The sequence below is a fragment of the Camellia sinensis genome, chromosome 6 (assembly GCF_055761805.1).
Source record: "Camellia sinensis isolate YWXY chromosome 6, ASM5576180v1, whole genome shotgun sequence".
Taxonomy (NCBI): domain Eukaryota; kingdom Viridiplantae; phylum Streptophyta; class Magnoliopsida; order Ericales; family Theaceae; genus Camellia; species Camellia sinensis.
This window is the reverse complement of record NC_138966.1, coordinates 46,525,601-46,549,917: the sequence shown is the minus strand read 5'-3', so window position 1 is coordinate 46,549,917 and position 24,317 is coordinate 46,525,601. Positions and strand designations below refer to the sequence as shown.

At 39.2% G+C, this 24,317-nt stretch overlaps 1 pseudogene; it reads right to left on the bottom strand.

The window, feature by feature from the left end:
- Positions 1-591: 591 nt before the first annotated feature.
- LOC114285524 (putative sugar phosphate/phosphate translocator At3g14410) overlaps positions 592-24,317 on the bottom strand; it is a 39,429-nt pseudogene continuing 15,703 nt past the window's right edge.

Sequence of the window (24,317 nt, the reverse complement as noted above, 5' to 3'; positions counted from 1 at the left end):
GTAATTGAGGATGAAGTTAATGGCGTAGATTCAGCTTGTTGAGACTCATCAGAGGAGCCTCGAGAAGCTTCCTTTTTCAACTTGTGGTGCTACACCTGTAATGGCTGCATAAAAAAACATATTTCTTCACTAGGTCAATAGGTATCTAAGAAACACAGATGTAAAAACAAGATGCAGATGCAACATAATACGGACATACTAAAACTATAATTTTCAAAAAATGGAGACAAAAAAATTGAAAATATAACAGAGAACACCCTAAAGTATATTTTAAGAAGGCATAAGGATTCACAAACAAATTGGAAAGTATTAGTCTTTATGGTTTGATAAATTAAAAAGCCTGATGGAGTAATTAGTTGGTATAAAAAACTTCTTTTCATTTGACTCTATTTTTTCCCAAACTTGAACCAAGGCCACAAATGTGCCTCACACATGCTAGCATGTCTGTTTTTTAAAAAATAAAAATAAAAAAAGGGCTTAATTGGACACATGTCAGACATAGACATGCTGACCTAGGAGGCATGTCCATGCTTCCTAGATAGGTAATCTCTATTTCATGAAATCACATGTCTAATCAAAAACAAAGTTAAATCACATATCTTCTTGTCCTGCACAAATAGTATTAAAGACAGCAGAAACATTATTGCAGTACATTAAAATTGAAATTTCTTTTCTGAGTGATCAACAGGGTACTCATCCAGATCCTAAGCACAGTCACTATTTGAAATGCAGATGAAATAAACAATAGTATTTTTTTTTATCAAAGAATGGGAAAAAAAATAATACATTAAAAAGCAGAAGAAAAAGAGAAAACCAAATGCAAGACACAATATGCTAAGCATTGCCCCAGTGGAAATATGAAAAAAAGGCATATCTCAATGGTTAGATAAGCAACAGTACCCACATCAAGAAAATGTGAATTCCATAACATTGAAAATGCAAATTTTTTATAAAGCTCTGAGAAAAATAAATTTTTATGGATAATACAAAGGATAACCACCTATACAATGCCCTTTTTAAAGTATAACAGACTGCAGTTTTTTGTTCTACTTTCTTGGAATTGATTTCCAATGTGAACAATCTATAATACTAGAATATAAACAGTACAACATTGAGAATATACAAAGGATATACTGAATATATAAATAAATATCATAATACTAATGTCAAATTTTGAGACAATAGACTACAGTGAAAACCCAAGACAAAAGTACTTGTTATCGAAAAATTACCAATGCCATAACCAAACAGATTTATCATTGTCAGCATTGTATCGACAAACAGAAGGGTTGATAGTAACCACCCAATCCTTGACAACTCCAGTAACACGAATTGCCAAAGCACTTGTATGCGAGATCACAAGAAAAACTGATAGATTGAGAGCAAAAGTACAGAGAGAGTTGAGTGTCAGGATAACAGGTTGAAAGCTCCATGTCCCTTAGGCATCCATCTTTGGCTTCTCTAGAAAAATCCACAGATGAACAAGCAAAGAGCACTATATAAGAACTATGATTCCGTTCACATGGTAAAAAGGTTCTGTATACAAACATCAAATGGTGAAAGAAATAATGATAACAATTGAACTTTGGCAGATGAAAATACATGCCTGTAGGGACTAACGTAGTATATGACAGAAATAGAGTTTAGTTTGAGACCCTTCCTTTTAACAAAAATCTCCATGAATATAAGCCTCAAAGCTTCCCCGACAACACCTCCCATTTGGTAAATCACACCAATCCAGTTAATATCAATCTCCTCATATGAAACCACTAGAACACCAAAACTTATCACTGACATTATTAAAAGCATTCTACAGCTCATCATTTCAAGTCCAGTTGCAACTCCAAGAATGAAAATAGCTACTGGCACTGCAGATCTCAGTCAGAAATCAAACGTACTATCACTAACAGAGGTAACAACAATAGTTATATGAATACTCGAGTCAACAATCATTCCTAAGGAGAATGATTAATTAAAAAAGAGGGATAATCAATACTTACTAATTGCTTTCAACATTTGAGCAAAGGCAACAGATATATAGAGATAAGCAGTGTTTCCCAACAAAATTATATTTATTTTATTGTACATTGAAGGAGGAGGGGTTGTTGAAGAAAATATTAAATATTAAATTCAATTTTTTTAATAAAATAATAACATATTTAAAACTAACTAGCCAATGAATAAAATAATAAAACAAGGGTAAGATTTATTTAAAATAATAAAATATTAAATTCAATTTTTTTAATAAAATAATAACATATTTAGAACTAACATAGATAAGATTTATTTAATTTTAAATTTGATTTTTTTTCCTTTAGAAATAATTGTAACTGGTATAATTAATCATAGTCTATGTACAATTCATAAATTTGGCAAACAACCATCCATTAATTTCAAATAACTCGTCAAATAAATAGGCTTTTCGAGTTTTTGAGGTAAAAACAATCATCTATTAGTTTAAATAATTCACCACATCAACCATTCACTTGTTTTGAATCTTTATCAAATTTTGTCGAGTCCTTTTAAATTTAGGTGGAGTTTTTTGTGGACTAGTATAATAGCTAAAAATATTTTGGAGCCTTTTTTTTTATAATCAATTTTCGGCACCGGCGACCCTATATTCTTCATATATAGAATAGCAATTTTGGGCATTTAAAACCCTAGAAATCATTGTCATCTTATATCCTTTTCAATTTACTACATTCTTTTTAATTTTTGTATGATATACAACAAGTTAATCTATTTCCTAAACAGAGGGCCATTAATCCATCTTCATGGGTGATCTCATGCTTAAGGATAAGATTGCACCAAGTCAGTTCCATACAAATTCTTATCAAATCTAGAACTAGACAAACCTGAATCAATACTAGAATTCCAACCCAAAACTGAGTGGAGGAACAATGTATTAATATAAATAAAACCAAACCAAAATTCCTTGGGTGGGATACAGAGCAAAGAGGGACCACCTACCGAAGCAGAATGAAGTAGTGAGGTGTAGCACAATGACCGCAACGGCAAACGGCAGAAACCGTGAGAGAGGAAGAACTTCCAATCGTGAGAGAACGAGTGAAAATCATGGAGAGAGATGAGGGGTTTTTACCTACCAGCAAAAACAAGAGAGGGGAATTTGGGAGGGATTATAAAAAAGGTCCCTGTTTGGTTTGAGTTTTGTTTTCTAATTTTTTTTCTTATTTCATTTTTAAATGTTTAAGAATTATTCATATCCTTTCTAAAATTATGAAACAAAATTTTACATATTATTTTTATTTTTTTATTATATGTGACAAAATTTTATAATTTGTCACGAATTATTCTTATTTAGTGATGAAATTTATTTTCTTCACTACTTTTCGTCACCATAGGTTTCTCAGAAAGCTAATTAACTTGTGTTTTGTCTTGAGAGAGAGAGAGAGTGAGAGAGAGGGGAGAGGAAAACTAATTAAAAAAAAAGGGGGGATGAAAAGTAGTCTATTTTTTTTCATTACCACCTAACATGTCAAAATTTTTCCTCCAAAATTAGTGACAAAATAATTTCCTCACTAAAAAGCCTCAAAATATTAAAAATTATTAGTGACAAAAATATATTTCTCACCAAATGGTCTTAAAAAATTTAAAATCAAGTTTCACAAAAAATATATATATACAATTATTGGTAACGAAAATATATTTCTCACTAATAATTTTATAATTGGTGACAAAAAATTTTCTCACTGAAAGTCGCAAAAATTTGGCGCCGCAAAAAAAAAAAAAAATTAGCAAGAAAATCTTCGGTGACGAAACTTAATTTTTCCTCACCTAAAAAGAAGTATTTGTTGACAAAAATAAATTGTCACCTATTATTTTTATTTTTTATTTTATGTGACAAAATTTTATAATTCGTCACGGATTATTCTTATTTAGTGACGAAATTTATTTTCTTCACTACTTTTCGTCACCATAGGTTACTTAGAGAGCTAATTAACTTATGTTTTGTTTTGAAAGAGAGAGGGGGGGGGGAGAGGAAAACTGATAAACAAAAATAAATAGGGGAAAATAGTTAGTAGTCTAATTTTTTCTATTACCGTCCAATATGTCAAAATTTTTCCTCCAAAATTAGTGAAAAAATAATTTCCTAACTAAAAAGTCTCAAAATATTAAAAATTATTAGTGACAAAAATATATTTCTCACCAAATGGTCTTAAAATATTTAAAATCAAGTTTCTCAAAAAAAATATATACAAAATTATTGGTGACGAAAATATATTCCTCATTAATAATTTTATAATTGGTGACAAATTTTTTTCTCACTAAAAGTCTCAAAATTTTGGCGCCACCAAAAAAAAAAATAGTGGAAAACCTTTGGTGACAAAACTTAATTTTTCCTCACCTAAAAAGAAAATTTTGTTGACAAAAATAAATTTCGTCACCTATTATTTTTATTTTTTTATTATATGTGACAAAATTTTATAATTCGTCACAAATTATTTTTATTTAGTGACGAAATTTATTTTCTTCACTACTTTTCGTCACCATAGGTTACTTTTGTTGTAGTGAATGTTTCTACGATATTTTGAGGCTCACATTTCATTTAAAACATTGCACTTTTTGGTAAATCGAGTAAGGACAAAGTGGAGATACATGGAAGGGAGGTGAACTCTTTGGAAAATATTTAAAAACACCTTATTTATAGGTTTGGAGTTGAAATAAATAGGAGGGGATACAAGAAAACAAGTTGGGGAAGAGGTTGAGTAACAAACTGTTAAGAAAGAATGAACAGCTTTCACTAAATTAGGCATATCGCTTTGTACACTTAGAATTTAGATGTGAGGCTGCCACCATTAGAAAGTAGACTTCCGAATCTTCAATTTAGACTCAAGAATCACCTAAAATTGAGTCTGGATGAGGGAGATATGCCCATTTGAAGTCGAGCCTGAAATCTAGGCTTTTGGACTCGGCCGTGTCCATTTAGAACCGGCCGTGCCCCATTTAGACTCGACCGTGTCTCAATGAAATCTTTTTAGACTTTCTTTTTAGGGTCCGGCGTGTGTTTTTGGGGCTCGGCCGGGTCTCAATAGCGAGAAACAGGACAGTTGGGGGAAATTCGCCAGCTGTTGTTTTTTGAAGATATTTTTGACCAAATTGGCTCAAATTCAATAAATAGACCCTCTGCATTTAGATTTTGAGATTAGCAAATTTTCCAAAAGCTTTGAAGAGCTAAAAAGACCTCCTTCCATCTTCTTTCCTCCTTTGACCTTCAAACCTTCTTTAGCTATACATACGCCATTAAAGTTTGTTCTTGGAGCTTTTTGTTGAGATTTCAAACTAAATTTCAGAACTTTGAGGGTGTTTTGAATCAAGTTTGTTAACTAAGAAGCATCCTCTCTTTCAAGAGGTATAAGCTTGTCACCTTTTCCCTTGCTTTGATTCCAATCTTTTTCTTGCGTTTCCCTATTGTTTTGGATCCATTCTAAGTGTTGGAATTTGGGGTTGAATAGCTACCAAAGGTAGAAAGGTTTAACACCCTTTCTTGCACCTTATTTCATAGCTCATACCTTTTGTTCTTGCACTCTTTTCTTTGTTTTATACACTGATTTTCAGAGTTTAAAAAGGCTGAAAAATGTGGTTTAGAAGTCCTAAAAGTGGAGGGATTAGCCATCCCTCCTTGGTCTTGCTTACTAGTGTTGTATCTCTTTGTTCTTACCTATCTTTTGTGCTCTTTAAACATCATTTTGGCTATTTTTTTTTGCTTGGTAGGGGCTATTTTAGGACTATTTTAATCCATCTAATTAGCTTATGCTTTGAATGCTTAGCTTGTTGTGTTATAAGTCCTCATGACTTCGGTTGTTTAAGCCTTAGACACCGAGTCATTCGAGTTGATAGCTGTTTATTATTACTTAGTTTTCATGCAAGAGTCTCATTTTAATAATCAATCTCGCATAATCATTTCTGTGTTCTCCCCCATTTCTTCTTTTCTTTTGTTTGAGAACTATTTGTTATTCAAGGTATGAGAAAGAGACCTATGCTCAATGGCTTAATCTTTACGAAGGTTCATCGTCAAGGCATAACCTCTCTTTCATGCTAAGGGTCACTTCTTGTTTAATATTTCTTCTCATTTAGTTGACTTAAATATCACTTTGGACAAAATGATTAAGTAATGGACAGGTAAGTCAAAAGGGATTAATAAAATTGGCTTAAAATTAATGAAATTAACCTAAAGAAAATGTTTAGAATTGGTTGGATTCGGCCGGACATTATGCCGAGTCCATCGTTTCGAGAATTGTCACTTATCAGTCCATGATATTTTGACCAAACTTGAGGCATGTCTATCTCCCTCTTTGAGTGTCCATGATGAGAGGGAGGGGTGGTCGTCTCCATTGCATTTATTAATTGTTTTGTCCAAATTGTGTTCGAAATCGTCAAGCCATCAACTTGTGCCTATTGACGGTTTCAGACTCAAATTCACTTTTCTCTTGAGTTTCATGATAGAGGCGAGCAGAAGGGACAAAAATGGTTTAAAGTTGCTCTGTCTATATTGTTTTCACCCCAAAGCACAAAAACAGATTTTTGTAAGGAACTAGGGCACGACCGGCCGCATTTGAACCCAGTCGGGCCTTATTAGGGGCCGGCTGGGCTCCAACGTTTGGTAAACAGAATGCTTTTTGCAAAAACAGAGGGCAATGGCTGAGGGTGAAATACAGCAGTCTGGGCAGACAGAGCAGTCTCTAAACACTATCTTCATTAACGCGGATACGATCTTCGTGCATTTTTATTGTTATTTATCTTTAAAAATAATTGTTGTAATTATGCATGTTGTTGTTGTAATATTATTGGTGTAATAAGTTAGATATCTAGTTAGTTATTCATTTGAATTTGTAATAATTAGTTTAATTTGGATACTTAGACATTCATTCGAACCCTCTTGAATGAAGGTAAATATGTAATAAGTGTGTATGTCTTCCAACCTCAACTTCTTTCTCCCTTTTATTTACCCGCTCATGATGGTAGAATAAAGCATCATGTTTAATTAGCATTCTCATGTTCATATACACTTGTTTCATGAAACATTCGGGTTCGGCTCATCATACTAACCGATGTCAATCTCAATTTCATTGCTTGAAAACGTGATTTATCACATGTCTTCAATTGGATCATATACCACGCTCATAGCTGAGCCTATAAAATTGCATGAATGTGTGCGTTGCATTAGTCATATTGCATTATTTAGGAACATGCATGTTTTCTAATTATTTTACTTTGTTTGGCTTGCCTTGGAGTACTAGGTGAGCGTTTTGTGTTTTAGCATATCGCATTGTATGTCTATGTTACCATATCAAGCATGCTTTCCATGAGACTAAGTGCTTAAGTGATATATTTTTTTGAATGCCGGTGGATGAAGGCTAATTGCTTGAAATGGAATAAATTGATTTATGTACATACAAACTCACCTTTTTAAGTCACGCGTATTCAAAACACTTTTTTTTTTTTTTTTTTTTTTTCAAACAAACATGAAATCAAATGTTCCAACTTTTGCAATTTAGTTTATACTTGTGTGCAACACCTAGTAATGTTAGCCTAAATAATCGGAATAAAAGCATATAATGTAAATAAAAATCACATCATGATTAGTAGAGACCGATCTTTGATCGGGTGAGTAGGGTGCTCAATTCATGACCTTTCCCTCTCATACCTAAGTTCTCGAGCCAAGATACTTTGGTGATGACGGATAAGTGGCCTTTGGCATGAGTCTCGGGTTTCCTAAATTTCTCAAAAATATATAGGTGGCGACTCTGAAATCTGGCAAAGCAGTCCATTTTTGGCATTTGATTCAAACATCGATTTTCCAAAAGAATTGCCGGATTTGGACTCTTTTTGCGTTTTCACTGTTTCACATTGCACTTGTGAAATCAGATTCAGAACCACGGGAGTCCAAACTATAGGGCTAGTCGTATCGGAAAGGAGCACAAAAAGCAAGCTACACCTATTCTGCCGGTCCTGGTTCTTGGGAGAGCGATTTTTTTGCTAGACCTTGGGCTTTTCTGCCCCAGTTGTTCCTATGACGCTCCCATCATCCATAAGGATAGCTGATAACCTCCCAGTTGAGGTGATTATATAGTATATGGTGGGGCTGGACGCCAACTACTTCCGAGGGGACGGAGATTACACAACCTTCATCCAAACTCATCTTATGCCGCCCCTGACTAGAGTTTGCACGGGTGATGCAGCAGATGCTCCTTTGACTTGTAAGGTTGCTCAAGAGGCTGAGGTCGGTATTAGAGGGGCCCCTCCCGTTGTGTGGGCTGTCGGCTGGCCTACGATTCTTACTGTGCTTACATGTTGGCGGTTGACCGGGACAACCTATCAGATTCCGATAAAGCCACCAGAGGCAGGGCAGAGATATGTCAGAGCCCTAGGCGCACCTCAGGTATGAACCATGCTTTACAACTTGCATCCCGTACTTTCCCCCTTTTAGATACTGATTATTCAAATTCACTTGCAGGAGTCCACGAAGTACACAGAGGGCCTCTTCTAGTTGGTCGATTCTCTGGTCGGCATGGTACAGAGGAGGGAGACACTACATGGTCTCCACAGTATTTAGGTATATTTCCCTTTCTTTCATGCATCACATTGTTTTCCCTACTACATTGACATGCTATACTCCCACTGGGGGACTGACACGCATTCACACCACTCCACACTGCATTGACACGCTACATTGACACACTATACTCATACTGTATCTGCTTTCTATATCATACTCATACTGCATACTTCATTCTGCAACAATACACTATATTTGATATGTTATGCTTGTTTTTCAGATTCCACCTGCACCGAGGGCACCAGCGGTAGCGGCAGCACCGGTGGTACCTCCTTTAGCGGCAGGAAAGAGAGGTAGATAGGCCCCAGCACACGGTTGAGATGAGCACCAAGGTCGAGGCAGTGATGCTCGCGGTCGATCCCAGACAAAGAAGACTTCTTCTTCCTCAAAGCCAATTTTGAGTGGCGACGATGTTGTGACCAGCGATACTGAGGAGGCTGTGACCCGACCTTCTGAGTCTACTAAGAGTGGGGACGATGATGCTGGTTTAGGGCTTGAGAGCGAGGAGGGCGCCAAGACCGGTTTTGAGTCAGGGAGTGGAGATGAAGATACTGGCTCTCGCTCAAAGTTTGATTCTGATTGCGGCGCTGACGGAGACAGTGTCCTTGAGTCCCCTCTAAGTAAGAGGACGAAGAGGGCATCTCGAGCCTGAGGCGACTAGCGTAGATTTTTGTACTCTTTGCTTAGTTTATTTTATTTTGTAGCTTAGCACCTGTATAGCTTTAGTTAGTTTTACTTTTGCTTTTGAAAAGATTTGTACTCTTTTTTGTAAAAAAACTATGAACGGGGAAAAACCTTGCAGTTTTATGAAAAGAGTTATTGTTTTTGCATCACAAGTACCACATTTGCATAGAATGAAAATGGAGTTGGCTTTGAAACTGAGAATGATTGTATTGGAACGATGTTCTTGATTGGATAATGAGCCGACCAATGACCAAAATACAAAATATAACTTGATAATGGAAAACAAAGTAAAAACAGTCAAAACACAGCTATTTACATTTGCTAAAACCAAAAGACTCAAAACAAGACCTTAGAACATGAAGACCAGAACCAAAACTGCCAGGTCCACAAGTGGATGGCCGGTCACAAATAGTGTACGGCCGGCCACTTCTGGTGAGCCACCAGCTGGCTGATAGGTGGCTTCCACTCACAGCCCTATCTTCTACAAAAGGTCTTCCCTTGCAAATTGCTCAACAGAACTTCATTTTTGCTACTGTTTTCTCTCACAAATGGAGATTTTCCTTGGCGAGAAGCTCACGGATTGGATAGCCACTTTGGATGGCACGAAAAAGGTGAATTTCCTAGGTTTCATCATAAACGCGCTTTTCCCGTTAAGCCATACTCCTCTTTGTTTTCCGTTCCTCCATGCTGCGGTCTGATGTTGGGACCCAATTACACATGTATTTAGCTTTGGAGCACAAGAAATGTGCCCGACTCTTGAAGAGTATCAAGCATTGATAGAATCCCGGCACGACGAAGAAATTATGCCTCAGCCCCGTTTTGGCCATGCCCAAGCTTTGGGACTGATGTGCGGGCTTACTTTGCATGAAGCTCGATCTTTGGCTCATGATGGGGAGCTAAATATACCCAACTTGATTCATCGATTTTCCGACATCAGAAATAGGGGCGACCCTCTCTGGCGAGGCTTTCGGAAACATCATCTTCGTTTATGTATGCTTGTGCATTTTCTCCTTGCCTCTAGTCACGGCGGAGCCAACATCAAGCTAATCGAAGTAGCCCAATGCCTAAAAGAGGGTAAAAGTTGCCTTAGTTTAACACTAGCTAAGACCCTGATGGGTCTGGATGCCTTTCATCGACCAGAGACCACCAGGTTTGCGAGGAGTCCACAATTGCTCTAGGTATCATTTTCCACTATTTCTTATATATGTGATTCTTACATCACTCGACACTCACGCTCTATTTTCCTCTCAAAGCCCTTTTCTTACTTTTCTCTTAACGTACACTTCTCTATTCTTTAATCTCTCTTTTCTTTTCATCCCTTCCTAGGTATGGCTCATGGATAAGCTGAAAATGGTGGATCTTTGCCTCGAATATTCAGCCTGAGGTTATTTTTTCCGCCAACGACTAGTGGATTTTCCTAGTGAGGGCTGGTGGTGCACCTGGATGTGCAACAAAACGACATCTAACATAGCTTGGCATTACCCCAGGCTTGACTTGGTTAAGATGAGCTATAGCATGACCCGACAACTGGGCATTCAGTTGATTGGCCTTACGCATGGCATGTTTTACTTCCCTTTCTGATTTAAATGCCAGTGTGGACATGATCAGACCCGTTCAAATGAAGGGGTAGAATACTCGGCCCCATTTCCCATTCATGGTTCATACTTGCTTGCGGTACCTCACTACTTGGAGGACGAGAGAGCTTTCGGTCCCTGCCCCTAGTTTCAGTTATGCCCTGTCTAGGGAGTGCTTGGCTTGGTTCGAGGACAAGGCACAGGTTGGGCCAACTTTGGCTGCAGAGATTGCCGTGAGCATGAGCAGAGGACGTAGGAACACCTGACTCATCTATGCACGTAGTTTATTGCTTTGACTTTTCTTTTTCAGTTTTATGATGTAAAAGAAACTTTGATTTAAATCAGATAATTAAAGATTGTACTTGTGTTGAAATCAATAGAATTAAAGTTGTGAACACTGAAAATTTTCCTTTTGGTCCCAAAATGGTCAAAGTTGTAAAGGGTAAAATTTTAAACAAAAAGCAACTTTTATTAAAAATTTTCAAAACAATTTTTGGGAATAATCATTGCCTGACACACACGGAATCAATCCTCAAGATGTACAACCCTAAATCAAAAGATTCTAACTACCTACAACAGCATTCATCATCATCGCTCCGTCTTGCAACTGGCCCTTCTGCTAAAATAGAGGTATCATAACCAAGCTAGACAACGATGGACCTAGATGGCCTGATCAAATGGATTGGATAGTTGAGTTGGAATAGGTTGTGGTTGAACTTCAAGATGAAGTTGTCTACGTATCTCAAAGACGGGAATCAGGCCTTACGTAGTTTGGTTCAGGTTCATTCAAGTATTAATGTTTTCCTTTTATGCTCTAACTTTTGCCAAAGTCGCCCTTTAGGGTTTTCAACCTTGCGAGCTCAGTTTTTCTTTATTTGTAATTTTTCATACTCTAATTTTTGCCTAGGTCGCCTTTCCAGGTTTTCAACCTAGCGAGTCTCTCAGGGGTATTATTTCTTCAGTTTGTCCATATTGATCGGCTATGAAAATTCCAAGCCATCTAGGTCCATAAGGATGATCGCCTCTCCTGACCAAATAGATTTGATAATGTAAGGACCAGTCCAATTAAGTCTACACTTGACCTTAGGGTCATGGATGAGAGCTTAGTTGTCTTTCAGTACCATGTCCCCTTCTTTGAGATTTCTGGACTAGACCTTCTCGTCAAAAGCCCTAGCAATCCTGCGTTGGTAGCCTTGAACACGATACAATGCCTTCAGCCTCCTTTCATCAAACAACATCAACTCCTCAAACCTGCTCTGTTGCCAATCCACCTATGCTATCTGACACTCAGCCATAATTCACAATGACGGTATTTCAATTTCAATTGGCAGAATGACCTTCATCCCATACATTAATGAATAGGGGGTTTCCCCTGTGGATGTTCGGATTGATGTTCTGTATTCCCAAAGCGCAAATGGAAATTTATTCGGCCAGTTCCTGTATGTTTCCACTACCTTCCGCAAGATATTCTTAACATTCTTGTTAGCGGCCTCAGTGACTCTGTTGGTCTGTGGTCTATAAGTGGATGACTTGTGAAAGGCCACATTGTATTTTTCAAGCAAATCCACCACCTCTTTCTTGAAGTGTAAGCCGTTATCTAAGATGATTTCATTCGGAACCCCATACCGGCAGAAGATTTTGTTTCTGATAAACTTGGATACATGTGATGCCTTCAGCATGGCATATGATTGAGCTTCACCCACTTTGTAAAATAGTCAATCGCCACTAGAATGAACTCATGCCCATTTCACCATTTTGGCGTGACTGTGCTGATAACATCAATTCCTTAGACTGAGAAAGGTCATGGCAAAGTCATGTTGTAGAGCTTTGACGGCGGGATATTCATGCGATTGGCATGGATTTGACATTTGTGGCATCGCCGTACAAAACCAATGCAATCCTCCTCCATAGTTGACTAGTAATAACCTTGTCTGAGTATCTTCCGGGCTAACATCACATCGTTTATATACGCTCTACACTCTCCTCCGTGGATGGCTTCCATAAGGTGCTTTGATTCCTCTTCTTCAACGCATAGCTTGTGCATTCCCAAATGGCCTCTTTTATACAGTTTACCCCCGTAGATGATGAACTGGATGGCCAGACACCATATTCCTTGTTTGTCTTTGGCATTTGCGCTTGGTGGATATGCCTTCTTTTCCAGGAAATTCCAAATATCATAATACTAAGGGTTTTGGTCTTGAATCTCATCTATCACGACGATGGTTTCATAGGCCAGCGTGTATTTCTGCTTAATAATGATCGAACACATTTTGACTTCATGTGGGACGTCTACCATGGAAGATAAAGTTTCTAAAGCATCAGTGAATCGGTTGTTCTCTCTAAGTAGGTGTGTGAATGTCAATTTTTCAAACCTTGAAATTAGCATATCCAGGGCCTAATGGTAAACCTTCATCCTCTCTTCTTTGACTTTGCAGTTTCCGTTTGCTTGAGAAAGAAACAAGTTCGAGTCCCCGATGACATCCAACCTCATTGCCCAAAGTTCTAGGGCAGCTTCCAAACTAGCAATACACGCTTCATATTTTGCTTCGTTGTTGGACACTTTAAATCGAAATTTGAAAGCTAAGGGTATATGGGAGTCGTCGGGTTCTATCAGCAACACACCAGTCCCATAACCGCACTGATTAGACACTCAGTTAAAATACACCGTCCACGTTTCCTTTTCCACTTGTAGCACATCTTTATTTGGGAACAAGTATTCCACTGCCTCATCCCCTTCTACTGGATGATCTGCCAAGAATTCCACTACCACTCTCCCCTTAACTGATTTGTGTGTAACATATTTGAGATCAAATTTGGAGAGAAGAAGCAGCCAACGAGCCAACCAACCCCGTAAGCTCTGGTATCTTAAAGAGATAATTGATGGGATCTAATCTCGAGACCAGGATTACAGGGTGAGCTAACAAGTAGTGCCTCAACTTCCTGGTAGCCCATACCAAGGCTAAGTAAGCTTTCTCTAAGGGAGTGTAGTGGGTCTCATAGTCTAGCATCTTCTTGCTCAAGTAGTAGATGGCCTTCTCCACCTTATCTTTAGATTCATGGGTGAGCATGCATCCCATAGTCGAATCTGTCACTATCAAGTACAAAATCAAAGGCTTTCCCAGCTCTGGTGGCGACAACACAGGTGGGTTATGGAGGTACTGCTTGACCCGCTCAAAGGCAAATTGACATCGATCATCCCATCAGAATTTCTTCCCTTTCTTAAGGAGACCAAATAATGGTTCACAAGTCAAGGTTAATTTTGAAATAAACCATCTTATTGATTATCACTGAATAGCCCTTGATGAGAATATGGAGTATAAAGAGAAACCAATTCGGATTATTGACCGATAAGTGAAACAATTACGAAATAAAGAAATCCCTATGGTAAAAGTAGAATGGAAGGAACACTATGGCGCGGAAACGACTTGGGAAAAGAAGACGAAATGAAGCAAAGGTACCCCGAGTTGTTTCCGACTCAAGGTAACACAAGTTTGGAGGACCAAACTTTTTAAAGGGGTGAAGACAACAACAACCCTGTCATGTATTATGCTTTTAATTCTTTAATTATGCATGTGCTTATGTGCTTGGTGTGGATTTGAATATTAATTATGTGATTAATGTGGTTTTTGATTTCATATATGTTGATCATAGGAATATCTGTTATGATTTCCGTTATAATATGAAATTGAAGGCCTTAATAGCGTCAGAAATTGAAATTGGTTAAATTATTGTGAATGGCATATTTTTTAGAGCCTAACGAAGAGTTTGATTAAAATTTGATTCAATTCAAAAATACTAAGTTTTGATTAAATTACCTTAAACATAATTAATTAACTTAAACCTTAATTAAGGCCTTAAGCTAATCACAAGTATATATACGTTAAGAGATGAGAGAAATAGCTCATTTGAGCTCCAGAAATCTGCTGGAAACACACTAGTGAGAGAGTGAGAACAACTGAGAGAAAGAGAGAGAAGGCTCTACCTTGGAGATTTGGCTAAGAGGCTTCTGAATTGGGAAGAAGTACTCAATATTCTTGCTAAATTAAGTTTAATTGCAGACCCTAGGTAAGCTTTTGAACCCTAATTCATGAAATTAAGTCATTTAATATGTGAATTCAAGAAGATATGTAACGCCCTTAAAATAATAACATTAAACCCATCAATATAAACATACATTTATATACCAAAGAATCCATATTTTTTTCAATTCATCAGAGTACTTCATTACAAAAGTATTACATGTTAACAACAAAAGCAAATGCCCTACGGGCTTACAGCTTTCCAAGTTAACACTTGGTTACAAAAGAGAGTACTAACTCAATTACATATTAAGCCCTTGGCTTGAATTTACATGTAATACATCAAAAAGAATTAAGACAACCAAAGTGTGTCCGCCTCTAGCCTCCCAGGCTATGTCCTTGGAGGTGGCATGCTACCTGTACCTGAAAATGATGTTCCCATATAGGGTGAGCCACTGCCCAGTAGAAATACACTAAACCAAAAATGAACAGTGACTAAAAGATTAGCAGTTGATAGATGGCTAACAGTGATACTTTCACTCATAACACTTTACAGTTTCGTGACATACAAGTCCATGTTACGGTCCATTTTCCAATTCTTTCAATTCTCAATTTATAACCATGGCTCAGAACCTGGCCAAACAACTTATATGAGACAGTAACTCATATTAAACACTTTCCCATTTCACAATAGATAAGCATACTAGCTATATCACACACACCAACAGATAAGCATACAAGCTATATCATCACTTCCATAGATATGCATAAGAGCACTATCACACTTCCAAGGACAAACATATGAGCTGTGTCAACACATTACTAGATAAGCATATGAGCTCTATCTATGGAGTCCATCCCCTATCTTCTCCCAACAACATCCGGTTTAGAGGTCCATCCCCTATCTTCCCCTAAACCGTGGAGTACATCCCCTATCTCCTCCAACACGACACAATGCATATAAACAATAATTATACACATCATCACACAATACATAAATTTAATGTATTCTTTTAACCGTCATACTCAATGACACATTCCAGTGATTAGTTTCAGTTTGCCTAATCATCATGCATTGTCTACAACAATCAAGACTATCCTCCACCGATAGCCCAAAGCAGTTATTTCTATACAGAAAATAAATGCAACAATGGATATATAATCAACATTTCAACTAGGTGAGCGATAAATAATCCAACCACACCCTTTAATCCCATACCTTTCCAAATCAATTCCTCAATTCTCATAATTAATTATACGAATTAATTAACCAATGTAATTTGGGCATTTTCCATAATTAACGTTACAACCCTTAGGTTCCATTTTCATTAATGTTTTAACATTAATTTCACTTTTCTATGCCAAACATGCATTTAAGTTTTATATAAATAAAAACCCCAACTTTGGTAAAATTACACAAAGGCCCAAACTCTCTCAAAATTACGCAACAACCCCCAACATATCGAAATGCAAAAATTTAAAGACAAAGCTCATAGAGAGGAGTAGGATATCCCTACCTCGAAGTTAGAGCTCGGATGGAGAAGAGACCAAAATCAAAGTGCTCCAAAGACCAAGATTTTCGGATCAAAACGACGCCCTCTACGATCAACACAACTTTTACAAAGGCCGAAGAGAAGGAGGACACTCTAACTAGATCAAACCCTAGAGAGAAGGGAGTTTCTAGAGAGAGGGGCTCTCAAAATGGGTTTTAGAAAAAGTAGGAGAGAGAAAGAAAAGCAAAAAGTGATTTAAAATCACCCAGCGGATAACTCATATACGCATAACCCGCTCGAGCGGAGAACACAACGCTCGAGCGCCAAGAACAAAAATCTGGACACGCTCGAACGCAATAAGGCCCGCTCGAGCTCCAAGACACAAGAATAAAGCACTTCCGCTCGAGCGCGAAAACCAGTCCGCTCGAGCATAGATTTCCCCCTCCCAGAACTTATACTCAAAAAGTACTACCCGCTCGAGCGCCAACAAACCCGCTCGAGCGCTACCGCTCGAGCGCTACCGCTCGAGCGTAAACAAACCTGCTCGAGCGTAAAAATCACATCTGCAGAAGTTTTGCAGGAACACGAAATACTGGAGGTGTGCGATCCCCGCTCGAGCGCAAGAAGACCCGCTCGAGCGGATCGCCTAAAAAATGGACAACAAGGAATTGAAACCAAGGCCTAACCAGCCTGTAACAACCCTACTCAAAACATCCTAAAACTCAATCAAGTGGAATTAAAGGACGACAACAAGATAGATACCACTACCAACTTCACGGAACCGAGTCCGGAATACAACAAAACAGTTAAGGGACAACTGGGATCGCTATAAGATATGTGATTAAATGCAAGAATTGAGCGTGGGATGAAGAAATTGAAGCTGACCCATACATGCATGCATGATTTTGTTGAGGTTCATAATTTTGAGCATGATTCATATCTTCTATGTTGAAATTAGAGGATATATCATACATTGATTCATAATTCATAAGGTTTTGAAGTTGAATTTCATGTTTTGAGAGCTTTGGAAAAATAATTTCAAATTAAAGTCAACATGCATGAAGATTTGGGTTTCATTTTGAAGAATTCTTAAAAGTTTTGAGCTAAGGGTTTGAAATTGGGTGCGTGATTTTGTTTTTGAAAGAGTTTCTAAGTGTACTTTGAAGTTGTGAATGAGCCATGCACAATTATCATTTGAAACTATGAGTTTTAAGCTTAACTCTGTCATGGAAATTCTTGAATTCTGCCTCATTGCTTGAGTGAACGATCTATCGCTTGGGCACACATTTCATGCATCCAAAAGTTTTGTAGAGATTTGCAGTTGGCTCGAGCAACCAAGTCACTGTTCAAGAGACCACCTTTATTTTGCACATTGGCTTGAGCGAACATCGAGCCTAGATTCGGACCATCTAGTACTTTTGCAGATCACGTGGTCCGCTCAAGCAACCAATGTTGCTCTCAAGCGAACTGTCTTGTTTCAACATCTTTTGAAAAGTCATGTTTTACTCATTTTGGCATTCTCATTCCTTTCTGAGCATTCTTAGGAATGAATTGAACATCCTAAATGAATTAAAGAGCTAGAATGAAGCCTAAAAGAATTGGATAAGTTAGAGAACTACTTGCTTAAGCAATATGATTCAATGTGTGCACGTTTCTAAATAGTGTACGATCATCCACGAGGATGAGTCAACAACCGAATCACTGTGAGTAATATCTTAGTAAATATATTTTCTTATTTTCTCTATTTTCTGAATGTCCTAATTTGGTAAGCTTTCTGAAACTTTGATTTTACAAGTATGAATGAGTTTCTATCTATCTAAACAACATGATGTTTGCGTTTGATGAAATATGAATGTATATGATGGTGTAGCTTGCCTTTTCACACTCCTTTCGGAAGATGAATAATCCCTACAGTTCAGACTCCACCTATGGTTCTAAATCTGATTTCACAAGTGCAATGCGAAATAGATAAACACCAAAGAGTCCAAATCCGGTAATACTTTTTGGAAAATCGATGTTTTGAATAAAATGCCAAAAATGGACTGCTTTGCTAGATTTTAGAGTCGCCATCTAAATATTTTTGAGAAATTTAGGAAGCCCAAGACTCGTGCCAAAGGCCATTAGTCCGTCATCACCAAAGTTGTCTCGGCTCGAGAATTTAGGTACGAGAGGGAAGGTCATGAATTGAGCACCCCCCTTGCTCGATCAAAGATCGGCCTCTACTAATCATGATATGATTTTTATTTACATTATATGCTCTTGTCCCGATTATTAGGCTAACTTACTAAATGATGTGCACATAAGGTATAGACTAATTATAGCGACCCCGGTCTTTTCCCATTTGATTATTGTATCCGGACTTAGGTTCCGTAGATTCTGTCATTGTATAATGGTTGTTGTTGTTGTTCCTTATTTTTCTCTTTTGGAATTATAGGATGTGTTAGGCAGGTTTGTTCAGGTTGGTTGGGTTTAGAAACCAAGTGTTGCTGTCCAGGTTTTTGGTTCTTCGCTCGAGCGAGGAGTTGTTCGCTCGAGCGAGAGGTAGTGTTTGATTTGGACCTGTAGCTGTGCATTCTTGGCTCGAGCAAGCTTTTCTTCGCTCGAGCGAGTTAGTTCATCCTTCGCTCGAGCTATAGTTCCTTCGCTCGAGTATGTGTCTGGGTTCTGACCTGAGGGTTTGAGTTCTTCGCTCGATCGAGCTTTCTTTCGCTCGAGCGAGCTTTTGGGTTGTTGGCTCGAGCAAGGCTTCCTTGGCTCGAGCGTAGTTTCTCTGTGTCTGGTCGCTCGAGCGACCAAGTCTTCGCTGGAGCGAGCCTGTCCAGTTTATATACACAGCAGCGGGATTTGATCAGTCTTTTTCATTTTCTTTTGATTCCAAACCCTAGGTCCGACTTCTCTCTCTCCCTACTCACCTTCTTTCTTAGATTTGATCCACTTAGGGTGTGTGTCTACCCTAGATTCTTCATTAAAAAGATAGAGTGAGGCAAGGGCTACCATTTAATCTGAGCATTTGGCGATTTGGAGCACTTTGGTATTTGGGCACTCATCTCTTTCTTCACCTTTTGGGTTGTTTTCTTTGAGGTAGGGATTTTCCTACTCCATTTTATAGGTTTTGTTCTAAGTTTTGGTATTTTAACATGTTGGGGATACTTTGGTAAATTTTGGGAAAAACCCTAGTTGTATTATTGAATTAATTTGTATAAGTAATTCATGGAATTGGGAAAATAGGGTTAAATTCATGGAATTCATTGATTAAATGGCGTATTGGGTAATTGGTATCATTTGTCTATTGAATTGTTGACATAGTTATTTTCAGTTTAGAAATAACTGTTTTGGGCTATCGGTGGAGGATAGTCGTGATTGTTGTAGACATTGCATGTGGATTAGGAATAACTGAAACTAATCACATTGGTTAAGTCATTAATTTTGACTATGGCATTGATACAGAAAATACGTGTATTGATTGAGCATTGCATTTGCATACATTGTTTTGTGTGTGGGAGGAGATAGGGGATGTACTCCACGGTTTAGGGGAAGATAGGGGATGGACCTCTAAACCGGATTTTGTTTGGGAGGAGATAGGGGATGGACTCCATTAGCATCACTTTTATGTGTGCTTATTTATATAGAACTGTTTTATTGATACAGCACTAAAATGTGTATCAATCTGGAAGTATGAAGTGTTTGATTTGAGCTTGAGTCTCATTTGTTGTTAATATTGGAAGGATGTGAATATGATATATGTGATTTCACTGTTATAAGTTTGGCCAGGTTCTGAGCCATGTTGATAAAACTGGAAAGTAAAACGTATCTTTGGCAATAATGTCATGAGTCTGTAAAATGAAGTAATTGATTATTTTTTGTTAACCATCTGTTGAATGCTATTGCTTTATTCATTGCTTATATGTGGTTTAGTATATTTCTACTGGGCTGTGGCTCACCCTTTATGGGAACATCATTTTCAGGTTCAGGTGATAAACTACCTCCAAGGACTTAGCCTGGGAGGGTTTGGCTTCTGGATTGGAGAGGACTACCTTTAGTTAATTGTCTTTAATTATTATTACATGTAAACATTCAAGCCTAGGGCTTCCCTTGTATTGAGTTAGAACTCATATTTTTGTATCCAAGTGTTGGCTTGGAAAGATGTAAGCCTGTAGGGCGTTTTATTCGATATTACATGTAATGCTTTATTTAGTATTACTCTGATGAATGAATTCATAAATTGTCTTCTTTAAATAATGCATGTCAATGTTATATAATGGGTTAATTTGAGGGCGTGACAACTTGGTATCAAAGCGTACCGGGTTTGAATACTTTGGGTACGTGGGAAGTGATTAGTATCACATTGGGTTCGTCTCGTTTGATAGAGACTTAGTGTAATGTTATATGCTTATGTGATAACATGTTTATGTGATTATGTGGGTATGGAATGTAGTTTCTAGGATGTTGATTGGACCCTTGAGTTTCTAGTAGTCTTGTTGGAAAGGCACTTGATCACTGCTGCTTCCAACCGGAACTATAGTAACCCTTTGGGACTATCATTATCCGGGAATGAAATTCGTAGGTGCTTATGTGATTATGTGCTTACGTGGAATGAATTATTGTTGTCCATTGCATTAGGACGCGAGTGTTTAGCTTCGGCACATTTATTAATGTGCTAATGTCTTTGTTTCCTTTATTAGGATGTCAGGACGAGGACGAGGACGCAGTAGGCGTGGTAGGCCGGGTAGGCAGGAGGTGCCTGTGCCAGAAGAGATTCCGGCAGTTCAGGAGGGAATTGGCCAGGCCAATGTGGCCGAGCCAGTAGGCCAGCAGGCTATGGACGCTCTAGCCCGAGAGATAGCAGGGGCATTCAGGGAGTCAGTAGGCATTCTTAGAGCTGAGAATCAAGCTCAGGCTGGTATTGCGGATGCAGGACCTTCCTTTCTGAAGAGGGAGTTCTTCCGGTCCAATCCGGATGAATTTGTGGGTGATCCTAAAGAGCCACTTAAGGCAGATGAATGGCTCGAACAGACAACGAAGACGTTTGAGATGCTTGGCATCGAAGATGAGGGATTGAAAGTGACCTTGGCATCTTTCCAGTTGAAGGGGGATGCAGGTCAGTGGTGGAAGTTTACTAAGGGGCGTATAGGAGGTACATGGGAGGCTTTTGTGAATGCTTTCCAGGAGAAGTTCTTATCTCCAGCAGTCAGGGAGAAGCTGCGAGACCAGTTTTGTCAGCTTAAGCAGGCGAGTTCTTCAGTGGCCGAATTTGAGGCTGCATTTACTAGTTTGTCCAGGTTTGCACCTGAGTTGGTGGCGTCTGAGGAACGTCGTTGTATTGAGTTTGAGAAGAAGTTGAGGCGTGGCCTCAAGCTGAGAGTTGGGGGAACTATGATTCGGGAGTATGGGCGTATGGTTGATGCTGCAGCCCACATGGAAATCATGATGCAGGAGGAGGAGGAAGGGCAGAAGGGCTCCAAGAGGAGTCAGGATGGTCAGAATGATGGTAGGAGACAGAAGGGTTTTAATCCCCAGCAGTCTCAGGGTAGCTTTTCTCGATCGACTTTTCCTGTACCGAGTGTTAGTTCGGGGAAAGGCAGCCAGGGAGACATTACTTGTTTCAAGTGTGGCCAGCTGGGCCACAAGTCTCCAGTTTGTCCTCAGAGGGGAGGAGTTCAGAGAGCAGCATCTTCTTCGGCTTGATCTCAGAGCCAGAGTCAGGGTAGAGGTCAGCCACTCTCGTGTTATCAGTGTGGTCAGCCAGGGCATATGAAGAGGTATTGCCCGCAGTTGGGTGGCACATCTGGTGCATCTGGTTTGAGGCCGATTCAGGGTCAGCAGCCAGCTCAGTCGGGTCAGGCCTCAAAGGCCAATCAGGGGGCTTCATCGTCTCAGTCGGTGCAGCAATCTTATGCTCCTAGGGTTGAGCAGGTTGATCAGAGGTCGTCTGGGCGCGTGTATGCTGTTACCGCGCCGGATCTTGTGCCAGCACCATCAGTTGTGAGAGGTACCTTCTTGTTTTGCAACTCGGTTGCTAATGTTTTGATTGATACGGGTGCATCTCATTCCTTTGTGTCTGCTGCATTTGCATCTGTTTTGGAGTTGGAGTTAGCACAGCTAGCATCTCCTATTTGTGTAGTGTCACCTCTTGGGGGTGAATTGATTTTGAAACAAGGCGTTAGGGGTTGTGATATAGAGGTTGATTATCATAGAATCCCATTTTCCTTTGTAGTTATGCCTATGAGGGGTTTCGATGTTATTTTGGGTATGGACTGGTTATCGTCATACCGGGCAGTTATTGATTGCTACCGCCAGAGGGTCACTTGTTGTACCGTGAGCGGAGAGTATTTTCATTTTCTGGGGGACCGGGTTGGTGATGTGTTGCCACCGGGGTATGTTCGGCGAGGAAGGAGTGAGCTTAGTGGGCTACTAGCTAACCTTTTGATTAGTGAGGATAATGAGACTCAGATTGTGTTGCCAAGGGTGGTTTGTGAGTACTCGGATGTCTTTCCCGAGGATCTTGTTGGTTTGCCACCGCATCGGGAGATTGAGTTCTCTATTGACCTAGTGCCCGGCACGGCGCCGATTTCCATGGCACCTTATCGTTTTGCCCCAGCCGAGTTAGTTGAGTTGAAGATCCAACTCCAGGAGTTGCTAGATAAGGGCTTTATACGTCCTAGTGTTTCACCGTGGGGAGCACCGGCCCTCTTTGTTAAAAAGAAAGGTGGTGCTTTGAGACTTTGTATAGATTATCGGAAATTGAATCGGGCTACGGTTAAGAATAAGTACCCTATGCCTCGTATCGGTGATTTGTTTGACCAGTTGAAGGGTTCCCGTTGTTTCTCTAAGATAGACTTGAGATCGGGTTACCACCAGTTGAGGGTCATGGAAGAGGATATTCCGAAGACGGCATTCCGTACGCGGTATGGCCATTATGAGTTTTTGGTGATGCCATTCGGGCTCACCAATGCACCGGCAGTTTTTATGGATTTGATGAACCGGATCTTCCAGGAATTCTTGGATCGGTTTGTAGTCGTTTTTGTGGACGACATCCTTATCTATTCACCTTCTGAGGAGGAGCACGAGGCACATTTGAGGATGGTGCTTGAGTTACTTAGAGCCCATAGGCTGTATGCCAAGTTTGGGAAGTGTGAGTTCTGGCTGAAAGAAGTCAAATTCTTAGGCCATGTGGTATCCGGTGAAGGAGTGTCTGTTGATACATCTAAGGTAGAGGCAGTGCAGGATTGGGCACAGCCTAAGAGTGTATTTGAGATCCGCAGTTTTCTGGGGTTAGCTGGGTATTACCGTCGGTTTGTGAAAGATTTCTCCAGGTTAGCATCACCGTTGACTAAACTGACTCGGAAGGGAGTCAAATTTGTATGGAGTGAGACTTGTGAAAAGTCGTTTCAGGAGTTGAAAGTTAGACTGACTACCGCTCCAGTATTGATTATTCCAGAGAGGGGGTTGGGTTATACGGTCTATTGTGACGCCTCACGAGAGGGTCTGGGTTGTGTATTAATGCAAGAAGGGAAAGTAATTGCCTATGGCTCTCGTCAGTTGAAAATTCACGAGCAGAATTACCCTACACATGATCTAGAGTTAGCAGCTGTGATATTTGCCTTGAAGATTTGGAGGCATTATCTTTATGGTGAGAAATTCGAGGTGTTCTCGGATCATAAGAGTTTGAAGTATTTATTTACACAGAAAGACTTAAACTTGAGGCAGAGGAGGTGGATGGAGTTCATAGAGGATTATGACTTTGAGTTGCATTATCATCCGGGAAAGGCCAATGTGGTGGCCGATGCCCTTAGCAGGAAACCTGTTGGTGACATAGCTAGCATAGCCATCCGAGAGTGGGAGATGTTGGGTGCACTTGGAGAGTTTGATTTACTTATGGGCGAATCCGTTGAGGCTGCGGCCTTGTTTTCTGTTGTTGCACAGCCTACACTTGTGACTCGAGTGTTAGAGGCTCAGAGAGGTGACCTTG